This window comes from Panthera leo, chromosome B3, assembly GCF_018350215.1.
Source record: "Panthera leo isolate Ple1 chromosome B3, P.leo_Ple1_pat1.1, whole genome shotgun sequence".
NCBI classification, from domain to species: Eukaryota; Metazoa; Chordata; class Mammalia; order Carnivora; family Felidae; genus Panthera; species Panthera leo.
The window spans coordinates 4,698,163-4,723,128 of NC_056684.1; the positions used below are offsets into that span (position 1 = coordinate 4,698,163).

Sequence of the window (24,966 nt, forward strand, 5' to 3'; positions counted from 1 at the left end):
CGCCCCGCCCGCCCAGCCGAGCACCGGGGAGGCCGCTCCCTGCGCCCTGGGCCTCTCGGCCTCCGCCGCGCCTCCCGGGCGGGGGCCTTGGGCAGGCGCCGCCGTCTCCCGCTGGAGGGACCCGGGCTGCCTCCGCGGCCGTGTCGCCCCAGCGGACGGCGAGCGCCTCCGGAGCCGGGACGGCGTCCTCGTCACTTGGGTCTGGCACGTAGTGGGGCCTAGCGAGGGGCTGCACATGGAGGGACGCCGCGGTGGCGCGGGCCAGGCGCTCAGCGGGTGCGCCCCAAGGGTCTGCGGGCCTCGGGGACTTGCTGGCGGCGGGCCTCGGGGGGGCGGGGGAGGGGGCAGGCTGACGCGTCGCCTCTGGGAGAACCGGGAGACCCGCGGCGAGCAGAGTTGAGGACCGGCCAGCGGGGCGTCCCGGGGCTAGACCTGGGAGATGTCCGAGTGACTGGGGGAGCCCCGGCCGTGCAAGGTGAGAACTCAGAGACGCGGGCGGAAGGCCAGGCGGGTGACCGGCGGGACCTTCCCAGAGCCCAGCGCACCTGGGAACAGGCGGCGTTGAGGTGGCAGCTAGGTCAGGGTGTCTCCGACCGCGGACACCCACTGCTGAGCACGGAGACATTCCTTCTGAAGAACCAGGAAAGAGGTGCCAGTTTGCGAGAGGGGCGGAACTAACTTCTAGCCGGGGCCCGCTGTGCGCCAGGCACCGAGCTGAGCGCTCGGATAAGGAGTGCGCGGCGGCGAAGCGGTGAAGGCAGTAAAGGGTGATCTTTCCAGACGTTTGGCAGTGAGCCGGAGAGGCCTGTAGCTCAAGAGGTAGTAAGAGTAAAGGAGACAGGTGATTTCTTTCTCTTTCCCCCACCCCAGCCCCCTCACCCAGCATGACGTGGAGCTCTGAAAAGAGCTGGGGGGGGAGGGGGGGATAAGAGATGGGGTCATTAACGGCGCAAGATCTCAGAAAAGGAAAATGAGGAAGGGGTGGTGGAGAGGGAGGAAGAAATCAGAGAAGGGACACACCTCTTCCTACAAGACTTCAAGGATGCATGCATAAACAGAAATATTTTGAGATGGGGAGGAGGCCTCCTGAGCCCTGCATGTTTCCATGCATCAGCTGCCTAGATGACCCTAAAGTCATCCATAGGCCTTCTGAGGTTACTGCCCTTTCAGACTTCAGCGCAACTGGCTCAGATCCCTATTCCTCTTAAAGTGGGAAACCCTGCCTACCTGCCAACATTTCCAATTCTTCTAATTATCCTATTGCTCCAATTATTTCTCCTAATTTACGGTTCTCGTAATTATCCTATTGGCCCCAATTTTCTATTCCCGGTATTCCACTGTGCGCTTTTAGGAAATTTGTCACTATAGCCTGGGTACCACCCCATCTATATTCCCCCCAGATATAGCACCATATGTGAAAACAAAGCACCCAGTGTTATATGACTGTTAAATAAATTATGGTTTATTTGTAACCATTAAAAATCACGTTGAAGAAAAAGATAGACGATATGGAAAATATCAGCAATTGAAAGGCACATCATAAGATAATACTAGCTTGTAATATATACACATACTATGCGTATCACGTATAGATATCATGCTAGATTTAAAAAATGGGATTTTTATTTTCTGTGATGTCTTCTTTTTCTTGTTTTTACAGTACATTACTATTTCTCTTTAAATCAGGAAAGGTGATATTTTAAAGCATTTTTAAGAATTTTTTTTTTTTTTTAAGATCTTTGCGGAGTTGGAAAGAGTTATTAGGAATCAAGAAAGGCGGGGAGCCTGGCTGGCTCAATCAGAAGAGTATGTGACTATCCATCTGAGGGTCATGACTTCAAGCCCTACCTTAGCATGGAGCCTACTTTAAAAAAAATGAAAAGAGGAATCAAGGAGATTGGAAAGGGATCTTTGAAGGATGGAAGGGACTTAGGTCAGCACAAATGGGCTAGTTGAGGAGGCTGCCTTAGGCAGGAGGGACACAAAATGAGAACTGGAGGGAATAGTCCAGTAACAGTAGCAGGTCAGTTTCGTTGAAGCATAGGATTCAAGGGAGAGAAAAGTAGGAGACCCAGTCTGGAAAAATAAGATGGGACCATAGTCCTAAATGCCAAGCTGAACCCTTTGTGATTTGTGGCTGGCAAGAACCACTGGACCTTGAGCTGTGCAGGTGATAAATGTCAAAGTAAATTTTCCTGTAACCTCTTACTTAATGAGGTTCTGGATCTCAGCCCTTCTATCGTAATGATAGTCGGACATGTGATTGACTCAGAGCAGTGAGGCAGGGGCAACCGTATTTTGCATTCCAGCTGCTTACAGAATGAGAATTGGCCCTTGCTTCTCTGCCTGTTAATCACTACAATTTTTATTCACAAGGCACCAGATTTTCAGAGAGAACAGATTAGCAAAGAGCGAAGCTGAAAGGAAGAAATGTGCACCTTAAACCAGAGCTTTTAAAAAAAAAAAAAAAAGTTTTTTAGGGGCGCCTGGATGGCGCAGTCGGTTAAGCGTCCGACTTCAGCCAGGTCACGATCTCGCGGTCCGTGAGTTCGAGCCCCGCGTCAGGCTCTGGGCTGATGGCTCGGAGCCTGGAGCCTGTTTCCGATTCTGTGTCTCCCTCTCTCTCTGCCCCTCCCCCGTTCATGCTCTGTCTCTCTCTGTCCCAAAAATAAATAAAAAACGTTGAAAAAAAAAATTAAAAAAAATTAAAAAAAAAAAGTTTTTTAGAACTTTCTACGAGTTCCACAGATAAATGAGATCACACAGTATTTATCTTTTTCTCTGACTTATTTCACTTAGCATAATGCCCTCAAGGTCCAACCATGTTGCCACAAATGACAGTATTTCCTTCTCATATTGCTGAATAATGTTCTTTGCCAACGTTTTTGACTCTGACCTTCTATACGAAATATACTGCACATCTCAACCCAGAATATACACACACATGTACACACCTCCGAGAAGTTTCATGAAGTATTACTGTTACTTTATGCACTGCTGGCTGAGACTTTCAACTTCATGATTTTTATTTCTTTTGAAATACCGGTCAGAACCTACTACATTGATTTTATAACCCACTACAGGGTTACAAAATGCTTCAAAGGATGTTGAAAAGAGGCTAGACTATTCCCTGCTATGTTTGCAGTTCTCATTTAACTAGCCATACAGACTGTGACCTTAAGTTTGCCATGTTTACATGTCCCAGAAATCAACAGGACAGGTGAGACTCCCGGGATGTGGTGGGGGTGGGGATAGAAGGATTGACACAAGCCATGTTTATATTCCTCTTCCCTTCTTAGCAAATATTTCCTGACACCAGCATCTCTCAGCAGCTGTAAATGTGTTCTTCTTTGTCTAGCCTGAGATACAGATTGAACTTCAGACAAGGCCGGACGACCCTGTAAACCAGAGACAACTTTTCATTTGAATGAACAGAATCACAGACTACAATGAAAGGGGGGAAAAATGTATCTTGACTGTGACAGTACATAGAAGCTGTCTTACTCACCACTGTTGGAATATCATAGAGACAGTAAGTACCACCCCTTTCTTCAAAGTCCAGAACCAATGAGGAGATGAAAATAACTGCATCACCAACAGAGCTGAACTGAAGAATGTGGCTTAGCTGATGACCCGTAGGCTTTTTAAGATTCCCTGAATTAAAATTCTCTCCCCCAAAACTCCAACCTTCACCTTGAGGGGGCCTAGCCACTTTAACTGTGTCTGCTTAGAGAAGATTGCACTCTCTGAGGGCAGGCAGATCCAAATTCACCAATTAGGTAAGTCGCTCCTTCTGGAAGACCCAGGATAAATTCTCTCCTACCTGACCTCCTATGAAAACAAACAAGCAAACAAAGTTGGGGAATAAGGATTTATCCCTGCCCAAACAAACTGGATCTGACTCATTAGTTTGGCAGTTGAATGGGAAAGTGTATTAACGCAGCGAATTATAAAAAAATGGCAAATACATGCCTTAACATTTCATTTTCACTTAAAACCTATAAGGAACACCCATTTGCCAATCTTTTGATGCGAGCCAAACCTTTTCTTTGAGGAACAGTGCTGATTACAGTTTTCTTGAGCCCTATCTCACATAAAACCTATCTGTGGTATATTTTCTATGCTTTCCAATTTGTTTCTTTAAAGTTGACTAAGGACTTGGGACGCCTGGGTGGCTCTATCTGTTAAGCGTCTGACTTCTGCTCGGGTCATGATCTCACAGTTCATGGGTTCGAGCCCTGCCTTGGGCTCTGTACGGACAGCTCAGAATCTGGAGCCTGCTTCAGATTCTGTCTCTCCCCCTCTCTCTCTGTCCCTCCCCTGCCTCTCTCTCTCTCTCTCTCTCTCTCTCTCTCTCAAAAATAGATAAACATTAAGAAATAATTTAAAGTTGGCTAAGGACTTAAAACATCTTGAAAAGCAATATAAGTGGAGGCTTCTTCTTTAAAAAAAAAAAAAATCCTTTGTAATTGTCTCACCCACACCTGGTTTGACAGTTTTCAACTGGTCATTAGCTAAACCTTCAACTGACATTTCATAGAAACAACTCTTTCTCTTTATACACACGCTTCATCAGTTTGTGTCACTTAAATTAATTACACTCTGGCATACAGTTGTCATAAGCAAGTTTGGGACCAAACACAACAGACTCCCGTTAGGCATCTAACTCAACTAGTAGGAAGAAGTGTGTTGGAATTCCACAGATGAACTCATTAATCCAAAGCGTTCAGCAGGTCACAGGTAGTAGTCATTATGTTCAATCAGAGGGAATGGAACGTGTTGATTCCAGAGAGTCCATTAAGGGAGCCATTAATGCTCATAGACCAGTATGACCGACTCTGTATGCGTATATCTTAACATTCTTCTTCCGTCATGGATCCATTTTATAATCCCCTCAAAATCACTGTCCCTCCATTCCCATGTGGCTAAACATGGCTTTAAATGGTTTAAGATTGGAATGGCTATCAAAGAAATTCAAATGGTAACATCACATACTGCATTAGCAAACTATATGTATCTTAAACACTTTCCAGTGCTAATAAGATGGTGTAATTGTATTCAGAAAAAGCTGTGGCAATGTGAATTGGTATAATCCTTTTAAGAAGCAGTTGACGCTACTTCTGAAGAGCCTTAAAAGAGATATGGCTCCCTTTTGATTCATCAGTACCACTCCTAGCAACTTTTCCTTGGGAAGTAATCCTCCCCCAAAGAGAACGTCCACACTCACAATATGTGCTACTGCCTTTTTGTGATAGTGAAAGTTGAAGTAATTTACGGTGTGTAACATTGTGTAACTTACCACTGAGTAAGCAGAAAGGGGTAACTTGGAAAACACTTAATGACATATTATTTGGAAAAAAGATACAATTTGTTCTACCATACCAAGAACCTGAAACGGAATTGTATACTTTAACTGGGTGAATTCTGTGAATCGTATCTCAACTTTTTAAAAAAGATACAATTCTGTATTTTTGCTTTTGTATCAGCCAAGATCAGCAGGAAACAGATGGCCTACTCTGAAATGTGTAACTGAAGAGAGTTAATGAAGGGACAGTGTGCAAAGATGTGGGCACGTTTGAGGGAAGCCAACAAGGGGCAATGAAGCACCCCAGGGCTAACAAAGAGAGGAAACCCAGGGCTAAATGAGAACAATGGCTGATGGAAAGGGAAGGCCAATAGGAACGTACAGGAATACAGCCCTACCCCTGTCTCTCTCTTGCCCTCAGATCTCCTGTGCTGCCTCCCACTGGCTGAACCCAAGAGGAAGCCTAAGGGCAAGTGAGCCCTGATGACATCGTCCTTCAAGGCCAGCCTCCAGAAAATGATGGAGGGTAGATCTGGAAGGACAAAGGCACAATATCTAGCAGGTATGTGATCCTATAACAACGTAAGAACCGTCTAAGCATATGGCCAAGGATCTTAAGGGAACCCAGAAAACCAGGGTTTCCAGAGATTAAAAAGTGAAGGTAGCTAGAGAGCAGGGAGGGTAGGTGGAGGGAAGAGGAAAGGTTGTTAACTGAGGCTGAGACAAGGATGAGAGGCAGAAGCAGGCACATCTTATTTTATTTTATTTATTTATTTTTTTTTTTTGCCAAATACTTGGCTGGAGACTGAGCTCTGGAAGAGATTAAAAGGAGAGACAGGAGCTAAATTAGACTAGAGTGCTGGAAATTCTTCCCCTATTGGCTATTACCCTGTATTTCTCCTTCCTAGCTAAACTCCATGCCTTCGACAAATAATTGTTTAGTACCCATCATGTGCCGGGAACTGTTAGGCCCTGGGGATTGAGGAGGGAACAAAATTAACATCCTTGCTCTCCTGCAGTTTACATCCTGGTGGGGCGGAAAACAGACCATAGATAAGTAAATATGTCAAGAGTGATAAGTGTTATAAAGAAAAACATGGGAGAGCAGGGAAATAAAATTCTGCCCATTCCACATCTTAAAAACCTCTTGGTTTAGACCACACACGCCCCTCCACACACACCAGAGCTCCTGAGTTTATTAAGCCGTGCACATCTCTCACCTGGACAAAGATCGTGACACCTTCCTGCCCCCAGCACCTTCCAAGCAGTCCTCCACTCTGCCGTGAGAATCTTCCTGAAATGAATCACGTCAGTATCCTGCTTAAAACCCTCCAAGGCTCCTGTTTGCTTACAATGTGGAAAACCATCTCACCTCCTTACAACGACGGACCTTTTTGAATCTTCTCGGTCCTTCATGCGCCTCTCCCTCTCCCGCTCTCCTTTTCTACCCACACTAATTATCTGTCACGCCACACTGTCTCTCATTCCCATATCTTTGTTCATGCTGCTCTTTCCACTTACAATGCCCTGCCACGCCCTCCACCTTCTCCCAAATTTGGCAACCCTGTCCTGGTTCTTTTAACCCCATTAGCTGTCACGTCTTTGGTCAAACTTCCCTGCCCTTCCCAGGTGTGAGGGAGCATCTCCTAGCTCCCTCCTTCATGTTATCAGTGTATCTTATAGGTACCTATGAATATATTTATTATACCATATAATCTTATTTCTTAGACTTCAAGATGCTTTGGTTTAAATATAATCCATGGGTCGAACCCCTTCATTGGTTCATGCCTGACCCTCTTTTGTTACTGATCATCCACTGTAAAAGTTAGAATTGACAACTTACACATATCCCCCCCCAAACCCAACGGTTAATCTTATGTTTATTATTTTCTTGCTCCTAAAAATAGTTTTATCTAGAAAATAAATATATTATCAAAAATTAATTTTAAAAATTACCCTGACTCTGATATCATGTCTATGTGAAATCTAAAAAACAATAGATGGGGGCGCCTGGGTGGCGCAGTCGGTTAAGCGTCCGACTTCAGCCAGGTCACGATCTCGCAGTCCGTGAGTTCGAGCCCCGCGTCAGGCTCTGGGCTGATGGCTCGGAGCCTGGAGCCCGTTTCCGATTCTGTGTCTCCCTCTCTCTCTGCCCCTCCCCCGTTCATGCTCTGTCTCTCTCTGTCCCAAAAATAAATAAAAAACATTGAAAAATAAAAAATAAAAAATAAAAAAAAATAAAAAACAATAGATGAACAGGGGCGCCTGGGTACCTCAGTCGGTTAAGCATCCAACTTCGGCTCAGGTCGTGATCTCACAGTTTGTGAGTTCGAGCCCCATGTCGGGCTCTGTGCTGACGGCTCAGAGCCTGGAGCCTGCTTCAGATTCTGTGTCTCCCCCTCTCTCTGCCCTTCCCCTGCTCATGCTCTGTGTCTCTCTGTCTCTCAAGAATAAATAAATGTTAAAAAAATGTATTTAAAAAAATAGATGAACAAACAAAAAGCAGAAACGGACCCCTAAATATAGAGAAGGAACCAGTGGTTGTCAGTAGGGCAGGGGGAGGAAGATGGGCAAAATAGATGAAGGGGAGAGAGAGGGCCAGGCTTTCAGCTGCGGGATGAATAAGTCATGGGGACGAAAGGGACATAGTCAATGGCATTGTAATAGCCCTGTGTGGTGACAGATGGTAGCTACATATTTGTGCCGAGTGGAGTGGAGTGTAGAGTTGTTGAATCACTATGTTGTCCACCTGAAATTAATTTAACACGGTGCACCAGCTACACTTCAATTTTAAAAATTACCCCAGCTTTATAAAAATTTAAAGTTAAAAAGTCTTGCTTTTTACAAAAGCTGAAGGGCGCCTGGATGGCTCAGTCAGTTAAGCATCCAACTTCGGCTCAGGTCATCATCTTACGGCTCTTGCGTTCCAGCCCCTCCTCAGGCTCCCTCTTGTCAACATGGAGCCTGCTTCGGATCCTCTGTCTCCCCCCCTCTCTTTCAAAACTAAATAAACATTAAAAACATTTTTTAAAGTTGAGATTGAATGTGTTTATATATACTTAACAGCTATATATATTTCCTCTTGTGAAATATCTGTTTGTATCTTTCTGCCCATTTTCTTTTTTTTTTTTTTTGTCCTTTTCTCATTAACTTTCCGGATTTCCTTAGTTCTTTTAATAATCCTTTGCAGTTTTTCCCCCCTTAGAATTCATGTACACAGAATAAGTTTAATTTCTAGAAATTTATGTCTATATATTTACATAAACACTTAAGTATATATTTTTGTGTATGCAAACCTGCATGCATATTCCCAAAACATGTATTTTAGTTATTTTCTTTACTTTTTTTAATTTTTTAAAAATATTTATTTTGAGAGAGAGAGACAGAGACAGAGCGCAAGCGGGGGAGGGGCAGAGAGAGGGGGAGACACAGAATCCGAAGCAGGCCCCAGGCTCCAAGCTGTCAGCACAGAGCCCCATGCGGTGCTTGAACCCACAAACCCTGAGATCATGACCTGAGCCACCCTATGCCCCCAGTTGGTTTCTTCATTAAAGAGCATTGTGCCCTACATAATATCCTGGGACTTCTTTTTTACTTTCCGTGTTATTTTGTTAAGATTTATCTGGGCCTGCTGCATGTAACCGAGTTTATTTGCATTGTGGCCGCTGTAGATTGTTCTGGAGTGTGAATATACTAGTATGACTTTGCCTCTCGATGCAGAGGCTCTTGGCACCCTGTGTTCTTCCCCTTGGCCCGTCTCAGGTTTTAGGCAAACATGTGGTGGCCAGTTTCGTGAGCTCCCAACACGGACAATTCCCGATGCGAGCGTTAGGCCTTGGGTGTCTCCAGTTTCTGCTTCAGGCCCTTCTGTGCCACAAGAGCCTTCTCGGCAGCCCTGCAGGCGCAGCCTGAAAGTGAGGAGAGCTAACCCTCGACCAAAGGGGGGATGTGAGCCAAGAGATAAACGCCCCAGGCTCCCATCCTTCGGATGAACAATTCTGGGAGGCATTCTGTACACCTCTCAGAGGCGTCCGTGGAATCTCATGCCCCGTGTCAGCCTCCCTTCCTGCTCTGCCTCACCCTTCTCTCCTTCCCTCCCGAGGCCCGAGATCACTTCCCAGATAAACAACCTGCACCCGAGTCCTCGACCCCATCTTTGCTTTTGGGGAACTCAAACTAATACAACCGATGCTCTGATCATGGACGTTCGCGTTGTTGCAGGTTTTTGCTTTCGCAAAAGTGCTGCCAAGAAGATGTGTGTAAAACCCACGGGTGCACAAGGGCAGGAACTTCTCTTGTGTATTTACATAAAGTAGAAATGCTGGGTCAAAGGCTAAAGTCAACTTTCAACTCTGCAGTTTCAATTCCAAACCGTTTACCAAAGTGCTTTTTACCGATTCACGGTTTCAGCGTCATCTATGGGAGCCCATTGTTCCCCCACATCCTCGCCAACACTTGGGATTGTCAGATTTCTTAATCTTCACCACCCAAGTGGCTATCAAACGGAATCTCACTGCGGTCTCAATTTTTACTTCTTGACGATTCATGAGATTGAACCTGTCTTCATATATTTATCGACCATAAATGTTTCATCTTCCGGGAAATGTCTATTTTGCCCACTTTTCTACTGGTTGATTGTCCTTTCCTCCTTAATTTTACTAATTCTTTTTTTTTGTTTTGTTTGTTTTTATCTGCTGACGTAATCTCTACCCCCAACGTGGGACTCGAACTCACAATCCTGAGATCAAGAGCCACACATACCACAGGCTGAGCCAGCCAGGTGCCCCTAATTTTACTAATTCTTGGACAGTTACAGTCCCCCCCCCCCTTGGCACTCAGGTGCTCCTAATTGAATTAATCATAGTCTTTACCTGATAAGACCTTTTTCCTGGTTACAAAATTAAGGCATGCTTGTTGGAAAAGAAACACGTAAAGAATACAGACACGTTGGGGCGCCTGGGTGGCTCAGTTGGTTAAGCGTCCGACTTCGGCTCAGGTCACGATCTCGCGGTATGTGAGTTCGAGCCCCGCATCGGGCTCTGTGCTGACTGCTCAGAGCCTGGAGCCCGTTTCAGATTCTGTGTCTCCCTCTCTCTCTGACCCTCCCCCGTTCATGCTCTGTCTCTCTCTGTCTCAAAAATAAATAAATGTTAAAAAAAAAAATTTTTTTAAGTAAAAAAAAAAAAAAAGAATACAGACACGTTGAGCTTAGAGAAAGTCTGCTTTGTATTGGCTCCATCCCACCTCTAAGTGGGAATAACTCCCACAAATGTGTCATCCCTTATTTTGGGGACTTTGTTTTCACATATGTCTCCCAAACTAGACAGTTTCCCACAAGTAAGGACTCTGTTGTAGTCATCCCTGTATTCTAAGCCCCAGGCAAAGTCCTGGCTTAGATCAGGAATGTAACATATCCTTGTCAAAGGAGCTGACGAAAGTGTGTTCGAACAGAAGTTTTAAAGGTACAAGACTTCAGCCTGGCTGGACAGATGATTCAAGTCGGAGAAAAATGGAAGACAGGTACTGGTAAAACGTCCTGGGGTTTGATTACTTAAAGTCTCAGCCGTTGGGCCGAAGTGTTTGATTCTTATCTTGGAGGCAGCCAGCTGAGGAAGCACTCGAGCCTTCTTCAGGTGCAGGGAAGTTATTTGTTCTTACGTTTTTATCAGCAGCAGAATTAAAACATTGACAATCGAGTCATCTAACGGCAGTGCACCAGACATAAGGGAGGCGTTTGTGGAAAATAAAACCAAAGACAGAGAAATGAATGAATCAAGAAGTTAGGAACTTTTTTTTTTGGGGGGGGGGACAAAGACTCCTATGAAAAATTCACGAAAACTACACCTTCCTTCAGAAAAATAGACATAGACCTCAGCCCCTGCCCTTTAAGAAAGAAAAATAAGATTTTATTTTTAAGTAATCTCCACATCCAATGTGGGGCTTGAACTCACAACCCCAAGATCAAGAGTCGCACACTCCAACTGAGCCAGCCAGGTGCCCCTGGCCCCTGCACTTTATAAGAACCTTTGATCAGTGGGTGATTTTTTTTTAATGTTTATTTATTTTTGAGGAGGGAGGGGCCAGGGAGTGGGGAGAGAGAATCGGAAGCGGGTTCCACGATGACAGCACCGAGCCCGAAGCGGGACTGAAACTCACGAACTGTGATACCATGACCTGAGCTGAAGTCGGATGCTTCACTGATGGAGCCACCCAGGCGCCTGATGATTAGTTGGTTATTCTCAGAGCGAGAGATTAAGAACCTGAACCATGGCGACAGTACGTGTCCATTCATTCAAGCATGGTGGTCCGTCTCCTACTATATGCGAGGCGCCGTAGTGTGCTGGGCACACGCACCATCCAGTTTGAGGCATGGAGTAGCGTGGCATGGGGGTCAGCAGCACAGACTCTGGGCCCCGCTGGCTGGTTTCAAACCCCTGCCGGGTGACCCTGGCTAATTTGCTAAATCCACCAGCACCCTGCAGGTGTTTCACAGAGATGGCACCATCTTCACCCTCATCATTAAGAGGATCCTACATCCCAATAAAACACTTAGAATTCAAGGCATGGAGGGAGCCCTCGGCAGAGCCTCAAGGCAGAAACCGGAGCGGAGAGCAAAAGGAGGAAGCACAGAGCATGGGCTCAAATACAAGATCTTTGGCCAAAATGGAGGAAGGAAGAGAAAGCAGTAACTAGAGGGGGAAGTGAGGGCAAGGAAGATTTTTTTTTTTTTTTTTAAGATGGGCGAGATCCTAAATGCTGCCGGAAGGAAATAGTGGAGTGGGAGAGGCTGAAGCCAAATCACTGATGATCTGTTCTTTCCCCTAAAGGTGCCCAGGTGGCAGAGAGGAAGGTTCCAGGGCAGAGGTGGAGGGTCTGGCTTTAGCTGGGAAGCCACTTCCGCTCATGTGCTGGAGGGGAGGAGTTTATTGCGGTGTGGCTGCAGGTGCAGGCTCGGCCAGGGAGGAGGAGTGTCACCATACCACCTGTGGTGGGGGGAGGGGGGAGAAGGGGCTGGCAGGAGGTCTGAGGACAGAGGACAAGTCGTGGCTTTATTTTAAAGAGGGGACAGGCAGTGAGCAGAGCAGGTGACAAGATTGCCAGAGATCATTCAGGGCTCATGACTTTATAGGGATTCCGATCTGCCTGGTTGGGAAACTTCGGGAGGTCATCAGAGCTACGGGGCAAGAAATGCATCTAAAGAAGGGGCGGCGAGGGGCGCCTGGGTGGCTCGGTCGGTTAAGCATCCGACTTGGGCTCAGGTCACCATCTCACAGCTCATGAGTTCAAGCCCCACATCAGGCTCAGCGCTGACAGCTCAGAGCTTGGAGCCTGCTTTGGATTCTGCGTCCCCCTTTCTCTTTCTGCCCCTCCCTCGTTCATGCTCTGTCTCTCAAAAATAAACATTAAAAAAAAATATTAGAAAGAAAGAAAGAAAGAAGGGGCGGCGGGTGCTGAGTGAAGTCGGGAAGAACGGGACGGACAGGCGACCGCTGGATTTGCCAACCGGCCGGTCGCTGCTCAAGCAGTGTCTTGAGGGTCACTATAGCGTCAGAGCACATGACACATGACAGAGAAGAAAAGAAAGAAAGAAGAGCAAGGCAGTAAACTACCCGCGATCCAAGAACTGATGCTGAAATGAAGGGGAAAGTAAGACATTAACCAGAGAAAGAGTCAAATGAGGCATATTTTTCTTTCTAAAAGTCAGGAAAGGTACACATATTATATACATATGTATACATATTTTATATACATATACATATATATAATTTTTTAAGGCAGCTATTGTAGGTGCTGACAGGAGAGGGAGGAACAAGGCCCCAGGCCCCAGAGGTATGATCAAGCATAATATGGTAATAAACAGCTCCTCTGGGCCAGGTGTTTTCCGTAAGACCATGTTCCCCCCCCATACAGAGGCTCAGAGAAGTTAAAGGCTCCCCCTGGATCGGGGAGAAACAGAGTCTCGAAGTTATTCACCCCAAATCGCACTGCTAGCGTGTGACAGAGCCAGGATTTAAACCCAGGTCATATGACTCCAAAGTGCCAACGCTTACTGACCCTACACCACAGACAGGAAGAAAAGCTGAGACTCCTGAAGAGGAGGAGTTATTTCTGCCAGCGCCGAGGAAAGGAAAAGACTTGGAAGAGATGTGTGTGCTTGAGATTTGTGTTTATTTAGAATTCTTCTCCTTCCCACTCACATGGAGAAGCAAGCATAGAAGCATATGGACTTTTAAAGTTGGCACGATTGAAAAAGCCTCGCTTTATACATAGAGGAAAACTTGAGCCAGAGAACCGAGCCGACCTTTCTGTAGCGAGAGAATTCATTGGCTGTGGCCAAGAAAGTTACAGTTGAAGACCCAGGACAGTTGTGTGACCAACTGATTCACCCAACCCTCTACCCAGGTGGTTGCTTCGTGGAAGAAGCGATCCTCCCTTAACTCGGGAGAACGGAGGGGAAACAGTTTGCATATGTTGACAAGCTGTTTATTACAGTTACCGACTTGAGGCATTTTGTGGTGTCTTTTTCATCTATCAATATTTTCTGATAGGTGATTTCAAAGTAACTGCCTAAAGGACAGACCTCGTTTCTTTTTGCCAAACTTCCACATGCGGGGAACACGGAGAAAACCAAAAACAAACCAGAGCCCAGAGGGAAATGTGTAGAGTTATGTTCAGGTCGCAAGTCAGGGCCAGAGACAGAAACTGAGAGCTGTGGTAAGTATCTGGGCAAACAGGACCCAAGGTCAGGACACAGGGAGCAGACCTTGCTGCCTCACCACAGTGCTAGCCCCAGAGGTCACACGAAAGGCAGTGGAGAAAACGCCAGGGTTCAAAGGCATCTAGCAAACCAGGAAAGCACTGAAAAAAACAGCTCTGAGCAGAAAGGAGGTAGCCGCCCGACCCCACTTGCAAACTAACCTCTATATGCCCACAAATGCAATTTAAAGAAAAAGGTTTTTTTAATGTTTATTTTTGAGACAGAGACAGAGACAGAGAGCATGAGTGGGAGAGGGTAGAGAAAGAGGGAAATGAGCTCCAGGCTGAAGCAGGCTCCAGGCTCTGAGCTATCAGCACAGAGCCCGACACGGGGCTCGAACCCACAGACTGTGAGATCATGACCTGAGCCCAAGTCGTACGCTTAACCTACTGAGCTACCCAGGCACCCCCACAAATGCAATTTTAAATCATCTAGAAGCCCTATTAAAACCAGTGAAAAGAAACAAGTGAAATCAAATTTAATATATTTTCTTTAACTTAATATACTAGAATTACTATTATTTCAACTTGTAATCAATATGACCAATAGTTTAAATTCCTTTTGTCATGCTAACTCCTCAAGATCCAGAATGTGCCTTGTACTAATACATCTCTATCCAAACTAGCCCCCCTTTGAGTGCTCAGTGACCCATGTGGCTACTGGCCTTTGTGTCAATGAACACAGGGTTAGAGAAAACCATACTTAACATTCTGGCATTGACATATTTTCCTTATATCGTGTTTTTTTTCTTTTACCTTTCTTTCTTTTAAAACATGTTGAATTGGGGAAGGGCTGGGTTTTTTCTAAGTCTATATAATTTGAGAGATAGAGAACATGCACAAGTTGGGGAGGGGCAGAGAGCGAGAGGGAGAGAGCGAGAATCCCAAGTAGGCTCTGCACCATCGGCAAGGAGCTAGATGTAGGGCTTAAACTCACGAACCGTAAGACTGTGACCAGAGCTGAAGTTAGATGCTTAGCCACGTAACCGACTGAGCCACCCAGGCACCCCAGGGCTGGATTTTAAAGGAAGTGGGAGAAAACTTAGATCCTGAGAGTCTCTAGTTTGAAAATTTTTTTTAATGTTTATTTTTGAGAGAGAGCATGCGTGAGCAGGGGAGAGACAGAGAAGGAGGGAGTCACAGAATCCGAAGCAGGCTCCAGGCTCTGAGCTGCCAGCACAAAGCTGGACACGGGGCTCAAGCTCACGAACCATGAGATGGTGACCTGAGCTGAAGTCAGACGCTTAACCGCCACCCAGGCACCCCTCTAGTTTGAAATTTTAAAGGTTTCCATTATGGCTCTCCTAATCCATTTCCATCCTATCCTTGAGAGATGACTTTTTTTTTTAAGCCCCATGGTGCAGAGAACTCCTTAGAAAGATAAAAAGACAGGAAATGTCATGCAGGTGGATACCTGCTACCAAGCATTCATTCCTTCTGTTCATTCACTAGTCCATATTCGTTCTTAACAGTTACTACACATCAACTATAGGTCAGGGACTGTGCCTGGGGTTAGTCTTCCAAGCATAGTCCCTGGCTTGTGAGAGAGACAGTTTAGCAGAAAACCCAGAGAAAACATTACAGTAAAATGTACTAAGTGTTGGGGCTCCCGCGTGGCTCAGTCGGTTAAGCATCCGACTTCGGCTCAGGTCACGATCTCGTAGTTTGTGAGTTCGAGCCCCGCGTCGGGCTCTGTGCTGATGGCTTGGAGCCTGGAGCCTGCTTCGGATTCTGTGTCTCCCTTTCTCTCTGCCCCTCCCCCACTCATGCTCTGTCTTTCTGTGTCTCAAAAATAAAGAAACATTAAAAAAAAAAATTTTTTTTTTTTTGACGTAGTGAGCATTGTGATAGGGGAAGTATGAGGAGCTGAGTGGCCGCCTGGGAGAATAATGGACTCCATCTCCGGAGATAAGGGAAGGCTTCAGGGGTGGAGGAAGGAAGGAAGATTGAAGGAACAACAGGTAAGCAACAGGGAGAAGGGAGGGCTGAAAAATGCTCGGGACCGAAAGAGCAGCTGTAGGGAAGGCCCAGAGGCCTTTTGTGGAACCGAAAGCGGTTCCCTGTGGCTGGGGCCTCTGGGGTGAGAGGGGACACTGGCATCAGGCATTACTCCTCGGGGCTGTGCGGTTAATGGTGGGAGCTACGAGGCAGGATGTTGACAAATTGGGAATAGGCCGGCCCAAGACAGGAAGTACTCCTCCCTGAAAATATTCCTTCACCAGTTCAGTTCAAGTTCACTGGTTACACACTCAAATGGGTTAATGAGCTATTCTTTCTTTCTTCTTCTTTTTTTTTTTTTTTTTTTGTTACTCTTTGTGTTTTCGATTCCAGTATAGTTAACATACAGTGTGATATTAATTTCAGGTGTGCAATAGAGTGATTCAATACTTTCATCCATCACTCAGTGCTCATCATGATACGTGTACTCTTTTTTTTTCTTTTAAGTTTATTTATTTACTTAGAGAGAGAGCGAACAGGGTAAGGGCAGAGAGAGGGAGAGAGAGAACCGCAAGCCTGCTCCACATGGACAGTGTGGAGCCCAATGCGAGGCTTGAACTCACGAACTGTGAGATTACAATCTGAGCCAAAACCCAGAGCTGAACGCTTAACCAACTGAGCCATATAAGCACCCCTCTTTTTTTTTAATGTTTATTTATTTTGAGAGAGAGAGAGAGGGAGGGGGGAGGAGCAGAGAGAGAGAGAGAGAAAGAGAATCTTAAGCAGGCTCTGTGCTGACAGTGCAGAGCCCGACACAGGACTCGATCTCACAAACCATGAGATCATGACCTGAACAAAAATCAAGAGTTGGATACCTAACTGAGCCACACGATACACATACTCTTAATCTCCTTAACTATTTCCCCCACCCCTTCCACCCCCCTCCCCTCTGGTGACCACCCGTTTATTCTCTACAGTGAGGAGTCTGTTTTCTGGTGAGCTGTTCTTTTTTTTTTTTTAATTTTTTTTTTTAACGTTTATTTATTTTTGAGACAGAGACAGACCATGAACAGGGGAGGGGCAGAGAGAGAGGGAGACACAGAATCCGAAACAGGCTCCAGGCTCTGAGCTGTCAGCACAGAGCCCGACGCGGGGCTTGAACTCACGGACCGTGAGATCATGACCTGAGCCGAAGTCGGACGCTCAACCGACCAAGCCACCCAGGCGCCCCTGAGCTGTTCTTTATAAAAGCAAGAGTTTCTCGTACAGCGATCACTCTCTTGTCAGATTATGTCAGGCTATGAAGACTTCTTCTTGATTCAGAAAACTGAACGCGGTTGAAGTCCCGTGTAATAGAAGTCATATAAAAGTACATATAAAATACAGGCGTGGAACAGTGAACGGGTGTTAGCTCTGCCCCGGGGAGGTCTGGCTAGGCTTCCCACAACAGATGACACTTAAACAGGGTCTGGAAGAAGAAGAAGCATAGTCAGGCCTCCAAATGGACGGACATTCTGATAATGACAACAGTATTTACTAAGTGTCAGGAACTATTTTTGTGGTTTACATTCTAAGCTTACTCTACCTCCAAAATAATAATAATATAATAATAATAATAATAATAATAAAACACTAGATACCACCATCCCTGTTTACAAGTGAGGAAACTGAGGCACAGAGACGTAAAGACCCTCTAACGTGACTTGTCTAGAGTCACACGGTTTGGAAGGGGTATAGTGTGGCTCCAGAGTTTACCTCATTAACCAACCCCCCCTCCCATCGTATTTGAACATGCCTGGATTATAGGGTGAGGGATTAGCAAGGAACGTCAGATCAAACCGGTGAGGGAAGCAGTGGCCACATCAGGCAGAGTTTCAGCAGCAGCCCCTTGAAGACAGGTTACATAGCAGCCTTTAGGTAAATGGTTTTTTTTATGACTTGAGTGCATATATAAACGATTGCTAATGATCATATTTTTGAATGTGGTTGCATTAAGAGAACATTATATCCAAATCCAGATTTACACAAACCGCATTTCCAGTGGTGATTCACTGCCTCAACAGATTCCCATAGGATCCTTTAAAACATCAAGAGGATGTAGGCAGGCCGGATCGAAGGACGCAGAGTGGGTCCCGCAGGACCAGCCAAGAGGGTCTCTGGCTTTGTGCAGGATAGAAAACAAACACAGGCCGGGAGGAAGTAAAAACAGAGTTTACCGAATAACGTAAATGACAGAGTATAGCAGACGAAGGTCTGGGAGAGGCAGGAAGGAAAGGAGAGGGAGTCTCTTCCTCGCTTGGGTTTAGGGGTTTAGATTGGAAAGGGGTCCGGGGCACATGTTCCTTCAGGAATCCAGGGAAGGGACCGCTCAAAGCCAAGTGCAGGTGGACAATAGGTGTTATTTCATAAATAACTGGAGGTAGGGGGTGTGGATGCCACCATCGGCTGAGGTTTGTTCGAAGCTAATGTCCTGGAACGTGTTTGGGATCCAGGTTTTTAGATGTTATCAGGCGTTTGGGGGCCTAGGACAAAACTCAGAAAATGATTAACTTTCTTGCTTCCCTCTCCGAGTGGGAACGCAGCTTCTTTGGTTGATTCGGACGCAAGGTGAGATATGGAACATGAATAAATAGGGGCTAGCAGAAAAACAGCAGAGGGAGAGCCTTTCTAAACATGGAGTCCCTCTGGTTTCCCCATGATTAACTGTAAAACTGCAGAAGCTCAAAAGGCAGCTCATCAGCGACAGAGGAGGTGTGAGCCCTCCTTAGGGGAGAGGGGCTCAGGTCGTCCCCACACTCTCAAATCTTCACCCGCAGGACCTCCACAGTCACAACACACGCTCTCCTATCTGAGAACCAATAGAACAAACAGCAAGCTCCCTTTGCTCGTTTAGCCAGGGCACAATGGCCAAACAGGAAACTGGTGTCCCCCCCACCCCCGCCCCCACAGCATATACACGCCTACCAACTCAGAAGGCTGGCATTTCCTTCTCCCAGCTGCCCCAGCAGCTGTCCAGGACTTTTTAAAGAGAGCTCTCCAAAAGCCTCCCGGGGAGATGTGACTGACTCTAGTAATCTCTCTGCATAGAAGGCACCTTTAATTCGGGGGAATGAGATTTCTTCCCAACAGCCCATGTTGCACAGAACCACTGCATCTTTTAAAACCAGGCTTTCTGATGTCCAGAGCCACCAAGCAGAAAGTCTCCTCTCGTTAGCCCCTGACTTGACCTAGAAGAGGCTGGCTGGGCGTGTCCTTCCAGCAAACCCAGAGAGATCCTTTCAGGAGGTGGCACCAGGGAAGAGCCAGGCCACACCAAAAAGTGTGGCCTGTGCACTGGTTTGTCTAGATACTCCTGGACCACTTCCTTTCCTGACAGGGCTATACAGGAACCTTCTCCTTCCACCCACCATTTCCTTCTTTGGGAAGGTCGAGGAGAAACTGGTAAGATCATGGTTATTTTGGGTGGTGGCCTCGGAGGGGGGCTCAATCAGTTGAGCGTCCGACCTCGGCTCAGGTCACGATCTCAGTTTGTGGGTCGGAGCCCCACGTCGGGCTCTGTGCTGACAGCTCGGAGCCTGGAGCCTGCTTCGGATTCTGTGTCTCCTGCTCTCTCTGCCCCTCCCCCATTCATGCTGTCTCTCTCTCTCTCTCAAAAATAGATACACATTAAAAAAAGAGAGAGAGTTAACTTGGGGCCCATAGCTGGCTCAGATGGAAGACCATGAGACTCTTGATCTCAGGGTTGTGAGTTCGAGCCCCACTTTTGGTACAGAGATTACTTAAATAAATAAATACAATAAACTTAAACAAACAAACAAAAAAAAAAGACTTAACTCATTGGCCCCAAATCACACAGCTAGTGAGTGGTTGATCTGTGATTTAAAGCCAAGTGGGTCTAACTCAACTTCTATAAGAAGATGTTTCCTTCAGGCAGGCCGGCAGGCTATATATGAAAGAAAATACCGGCCATGCCCTTGTGATTGATGGGGTCTAAAAGACTTTTATGTTGGGAAGATGTGCAGCCCAGTGAGGAGCGAACATAGCATGTCAGAGTCCCTCATTTGGAAAATTTAATGCCTTAGGCTTTATGTCTTCATCTCCTCTGGAATCATCTGTCCTAAATATCTGAATCATTTTCATAAGACACACTGTTTCCACTGTAACACTGCAGGGAAACTTCATGAAGCGTTTCCATACCCACTCAGTTTATATTATTCTGTCTAGGTCCTGTTCCTCCTTACCAGATTCTTTTCATCCCAATTACTTGTTGCTCAGTCTGTCTGAGCAACAGACTCAAGACCGTAAGCTCCCAGGAAGAAAGCACCCCACACCTAACCCCATTTCTGGTTTGTGCTGGACATTATGTTTCCCCTTCCACGTGTGATGCTGGCCCAACTGTGGCCCAGTTGAAAGTCTCCTTTGACCAAAGCAGTGTCTGAAAGATCCCTTCTCCTCTCTGACTTTCTATAGAATGTATAGGCTGACCGTTATGCCTTAACTTTTTGTTTCCTTTCTTCTTTTTTAAATCTTTATTTATTTTTGAGAGAGAGAGAGAGACAGCATGCACACAAACAGGGAAGGGGCAAAAAGACAGGCAGAAAGACACAGAATCCTAAGCAGGCTCCAGGCTCTGAGCTGTCAGCACAGAGCCCGACATGGGGCTCGGACCCACGACCTGTGAGATCATGATCTGAGCCAAAGTCAAACGCTTAACGGACTGAGCCACCCAGGGGCCCCTTGTTTCCTTTCTTAAAGATACCTTTTATTTTTACCTTTTTTTTTATCCTGCTGCAAATGGTACTGAAAGTTCTTCAAGGACTAGGACTATTCTGCTTTTCACTTTGATAAACCCTCTTTCAGCCTTGAGCACACGTTGTGAGCCAACATCCCCATCTATCTGAGGGAAGGTGATCTTATCCTTAGAGTCTGGCTTGATCCATCTGTCTCTGGGTGAGCTGAGCCTCCCAGGCCTTAACATCTCCATTCATCATTTGACAATTCTTTTGTGTGTTTATTTCGCATAATATTCCGGGGGTAAAAAGATAGGTTAGAAGGCCCTTGCCCCCAGGAAACTCATAGTCTGGTGAGAGCGACAGGTACATAATTAGATGATGAGTATGTAGGTAGAAGTGCCATGAAGCCTTCCGGGAGGACATGATGCACGAGCTCAACTTGAAAGGCAAGGAGGAATAAAACGTGTTGGGTGAGATAGAAGACTTTTCAGGTGGAGGAAGCCGAGGACACAAAAGCAAGAGTATGCAGCATTCGGGGAAGTACGTACTCTCAATTGTGAGGAGAGTGAGACCAGAGGGAAAGGTAGGCAGGGGCCAGAACACAAAGTGCCCTTTGTAGCATGCTAAGGAATTTGACCATATCCTGAGAGTCAGGAAGATCTACTGAAAGGTTTTATGTGAGGAAGTAACATCATCGAACTTACGGTTTGAACAAAGGACCCTGGCTGCAGTGTGGAGAAGAGATTGGAGGGAGGCAAGACAGGGGGGCAAGACTTCAGGCTGAAAGACTGGTTAGGGGTTCATGGCAACCGTCAGGACGAGTAGAATGAACCAAGGTAGTGACAGTGGAGTTGAAGAAAGTGGATGAATAAGAGAGATATTCAGAAAGTAGAATTACAAGATTGGTGACTAACTCGATTTGGCAAGTGAGTGAGAAGGAAGAATCAAGGATGACAATTAGATTTCTTACTTTTGTGATTGGGTGGTGCCCAAGAACAGGTCTTTTTTTTTTTTTTTTTAATGTTTATTTATTTTTGAGAGAGAGAGAGACACAGAGCACGAGCTAGGGAGGGGCAGAGAGAGAGAGAGAGAGACAGAATCTGCAGCACGCTTCAGGCTCTGAGCTGTCAGCACAGAGCCCAACGTGGGGCTCGAACTTATAAACTGCGAGATCATGACCTGAGCCGAAGCCGGATGCTTAACCGCCTGAGCCACCCCGGTGCCCCAAGAACAGGTCTTTTGTGGGAGAGTAGTGAGGATGGGAAGCTGTGACATTTGGTACACAGTGAGTTTGAAATGTATGTTGGACACCCAAGTGCAGATGTCCAGAAGCAGTTGACATAAAAAGTTGACATCCAGGAGGAGATCAGAGCTATGGATATGGGAGAAGTGAATGCATAGGGAAGGTAATTGGAGTCATGAGAACAGATAAAATCACCCAGAGGCGTCGTAGGCTGAGAAGTGGTGCAGGATTTCACCGTCGAAGGAGTAAGCTAAAGAGTCCATGAAGGAGACTGAGAACAACAAGCCAGAGGGGCAGGAGGCAAACTGAAAGGGGGACGCAACAGGCCGAAAGGCATTTTAAAAGGTTATTTTATGGCGTTCAGTCACAGGATGGGGGCAGAAACCAGGTTTCAGTGAATTGAAGAATATAGATGATGAAAGGGTATGTGTATCCTTTGAAATTCATCAAGCTGTATGCATACTGTGTCACGTTTTACTATAGGTAAGTTATACCTCCATAAAGCATTTGGCCTAAAAATCTTTTAAGATGTATGTGAACATGATCCTATACTAGGAAAATAGAAAGTTAAGGGGAAGAAATTGAGGGAGAGAAGGAGTGATTAAGGGGGAAAAGTTCTGAGGAGGTGGAAGAGATAAACTCTGGCCGGTGGAAAGATTAGCTTTAGACAGGAGGAGGGATGCCTCTTTCACTGATGGAGAAAAGAGGAGGAAGGGGTGTTTACGGAAGCAGAGAAGTTGGATAGGGAGTATGTTAGGAAGTCGAGTTTCTCTGTAATACTTTCTTTTCCGCATGAAACTGGACTCCAGACGTGATGGTTTAAAAAATACGCCCACAAATTCTTTGATACTCTTCCCTTCAAAAGTAGAACTTAATTCCCCTTCTTTTGGGTCTGTACTGGACTCACTGAAGATGGAAGAAATGATGCTATGTCACTTCAGAGATTAGGCTACAAAAAACACTATGACTTTTGTCTTGATAGAGCAACCAACCATCCTGCTTTACCTGGGACCAAAGATGCAGGAATTTCAATGCAAAATCAGGATGCGTTGGTGATCCTGGTCTTGAGCTGGTTCTTTCTCTCTTAGATCATTCGCTCTGATGGAAGCCAGCTGCCATGTTGCAAGCTGCCCTAAAGAGAGGTCCCCATGGCAAGAAGCTGAGGGAGGTCTCGAGTCAACAGCCAGCTAGGAACTGGGGCTTCAATCCGATAACCCAAGAACAATTGAGACCTACCAACAGCCACAGGAGTGGAGCTTGGAAGCAGAACGTTCTTCAGTCAAGCCTTCAGATGAGACTGCAGTCCCTCTGGACGGTTTGACTATAACTTCATGTGAGACTTTGAGTCCAAACCACCCAACCATGATGGCCCCAAATTTCTGACCCATAGAAATTGTGAGATATTTGTTGTAATTTTCTTTTTTTTTTTTAATTTTTTTTTAACGTTTATTTATTTTTGAGACAGAGAGAGACAGAGCATGAACAGGGGAGGGTCAGAGAGAGGGAGACACAGAATCTGAAACAGGCTCCAGGCTCTGAGCGGTCAGCACAGAGCCCGACGCGGGGCTCGAACCCACGGACCGCGAGATCGTGACCTGGGCCGAAGTCGGCCGCTTCACCAACTGAGCCACCCAGGCGCCCCTGTTGTGTTAATTTTCTAAGTTTGGGGGGTAATTTGTTATGCAGAAATAGGCAACTAATTCATCAGATCACTGAAAATGAGGGGGAAATAATGAGAAAGGTTTCCAGGTCCTAGCATGGTTGGATGACTTTCTCCAGCAGCCCTCGACAACTCCACACAATGTGCTCATCCACTTTCTATACCATCGATATTATGCAATGTCCAACAGTATCTTTTTCCCCCAATGATATCTTTTGATAAAGGAATTTTGCCAAAAGCTTATTTAGCTTTCTTACCAAGCAAATTTATCATTATTAACATTATGACTGACTGTAAAACTTCTTAGCCAGAATGTGACTGTTTTGGCTTTAAAAAATACAACCTTAAAGGATGCCTTTATGGTTTTGACCACTTCTCCTTATGTTTAGGGGTAAATGTTATCAATGTCATTAGGAAGCACTATTCTGTGAGCTCTTCTTCCAGAAAAATTTGTTTTATCAGATTGGCCACTGAGGTTTTCTTAACAATGGCACTACAAGGCACCTGGGTGGCTCAGTTGGTTGAGCGGCCGACTTCAGCTCAGGTCATGATCTCATAGCTTGTGGGTTCGAGTCCCGCCTCGGGCTCTGTGCTGACAGCTCAGAACCTGGAGCCTGCTTCGGATTCTTTGTCTCCCTCTCTCTCTGCCCCTGTCCTGCTCATGCTCTGTCTCTGTCTCTCTGTATCTCAAAAATAAATAAACATTAAGAAAAAATTTTTTAAAAATAAGTAAGTAAATATTTTTAAAAAAAATTTTTAATGGCACTATGACTTCATTGGCTTTGTGCCACTATTTGACCAAGGTTTATAGCATAATATACTGGGAACCAGGGCAAAATAGATTGCCAGTTTAATAAAACATATGTCTTAGAGGTTTATCATATTTCTTATTAGCAATTTTCCCATTCAGCTGCTCATCATAATTCATCATGCTTGTGGATTACCCAATCCCAGCATAGACAGAGTCACCCTGTGTATTTATTTGCACTGGATTCCTGGTTAATGTTTCACTTACAACGTTCTTTTCCACCCCCCTGAGTTTAAAAGTATTCAGCATACTGATTTAATTAACTTTCAGCTAACTAATTGAATTCCTGAATTGCATTACTGATCTACTTTTGCGAATTTAAAAGACAACATAACACAATACATTTCAAATTGAACACATAAACAATAACACATATTGTGAAACAACATGTCCACACCCTACTAATTGCACATTAGCTGAGACAAACTGTAGAGCTAACGCAACCTAAACCTTAAGAGCAAAATGATTATTGAGAGTATAACAGGATTTCTGAGAAAGTCGTACTTAACATGACATCTAAAG

The 24,966-nt window shown here is 45.6% G+C and overlaps 1 long non-coding RNA gene across 3 annotated transcripts; it reads left to right on the forward strand.

Moving 5' to 3' along the window:
- Window positions 1-11: 11 nt before the first annotated feature.
- LOC122221570 lies at window positions 12-23,454 on the forward strand. Of its 3 annotated transcripts, none has more exons than XR_006203299.1 (5): window positions 12-276; window positions 3,359-3,532; window positions 5,727-5,867; window positions 15,899-16,023; window positions 23,065-23,454. It is a non-coding gene; the product is annotated as an uncharacterized LOC122221570 (long non-coding RNA). The 3 variants fall into 3 exon arrangements; XR_006203298.1 differs by lacking the exon at window positions 12-276 and adding an exon at window positions 323-475; XR_006203300.1 differs by lacking the exon at window positions 12-276 and adding an exon at window positions 852-1,806.
- Window positions 23,455-24,966: the final 1,512 nt, after the last annotated feature.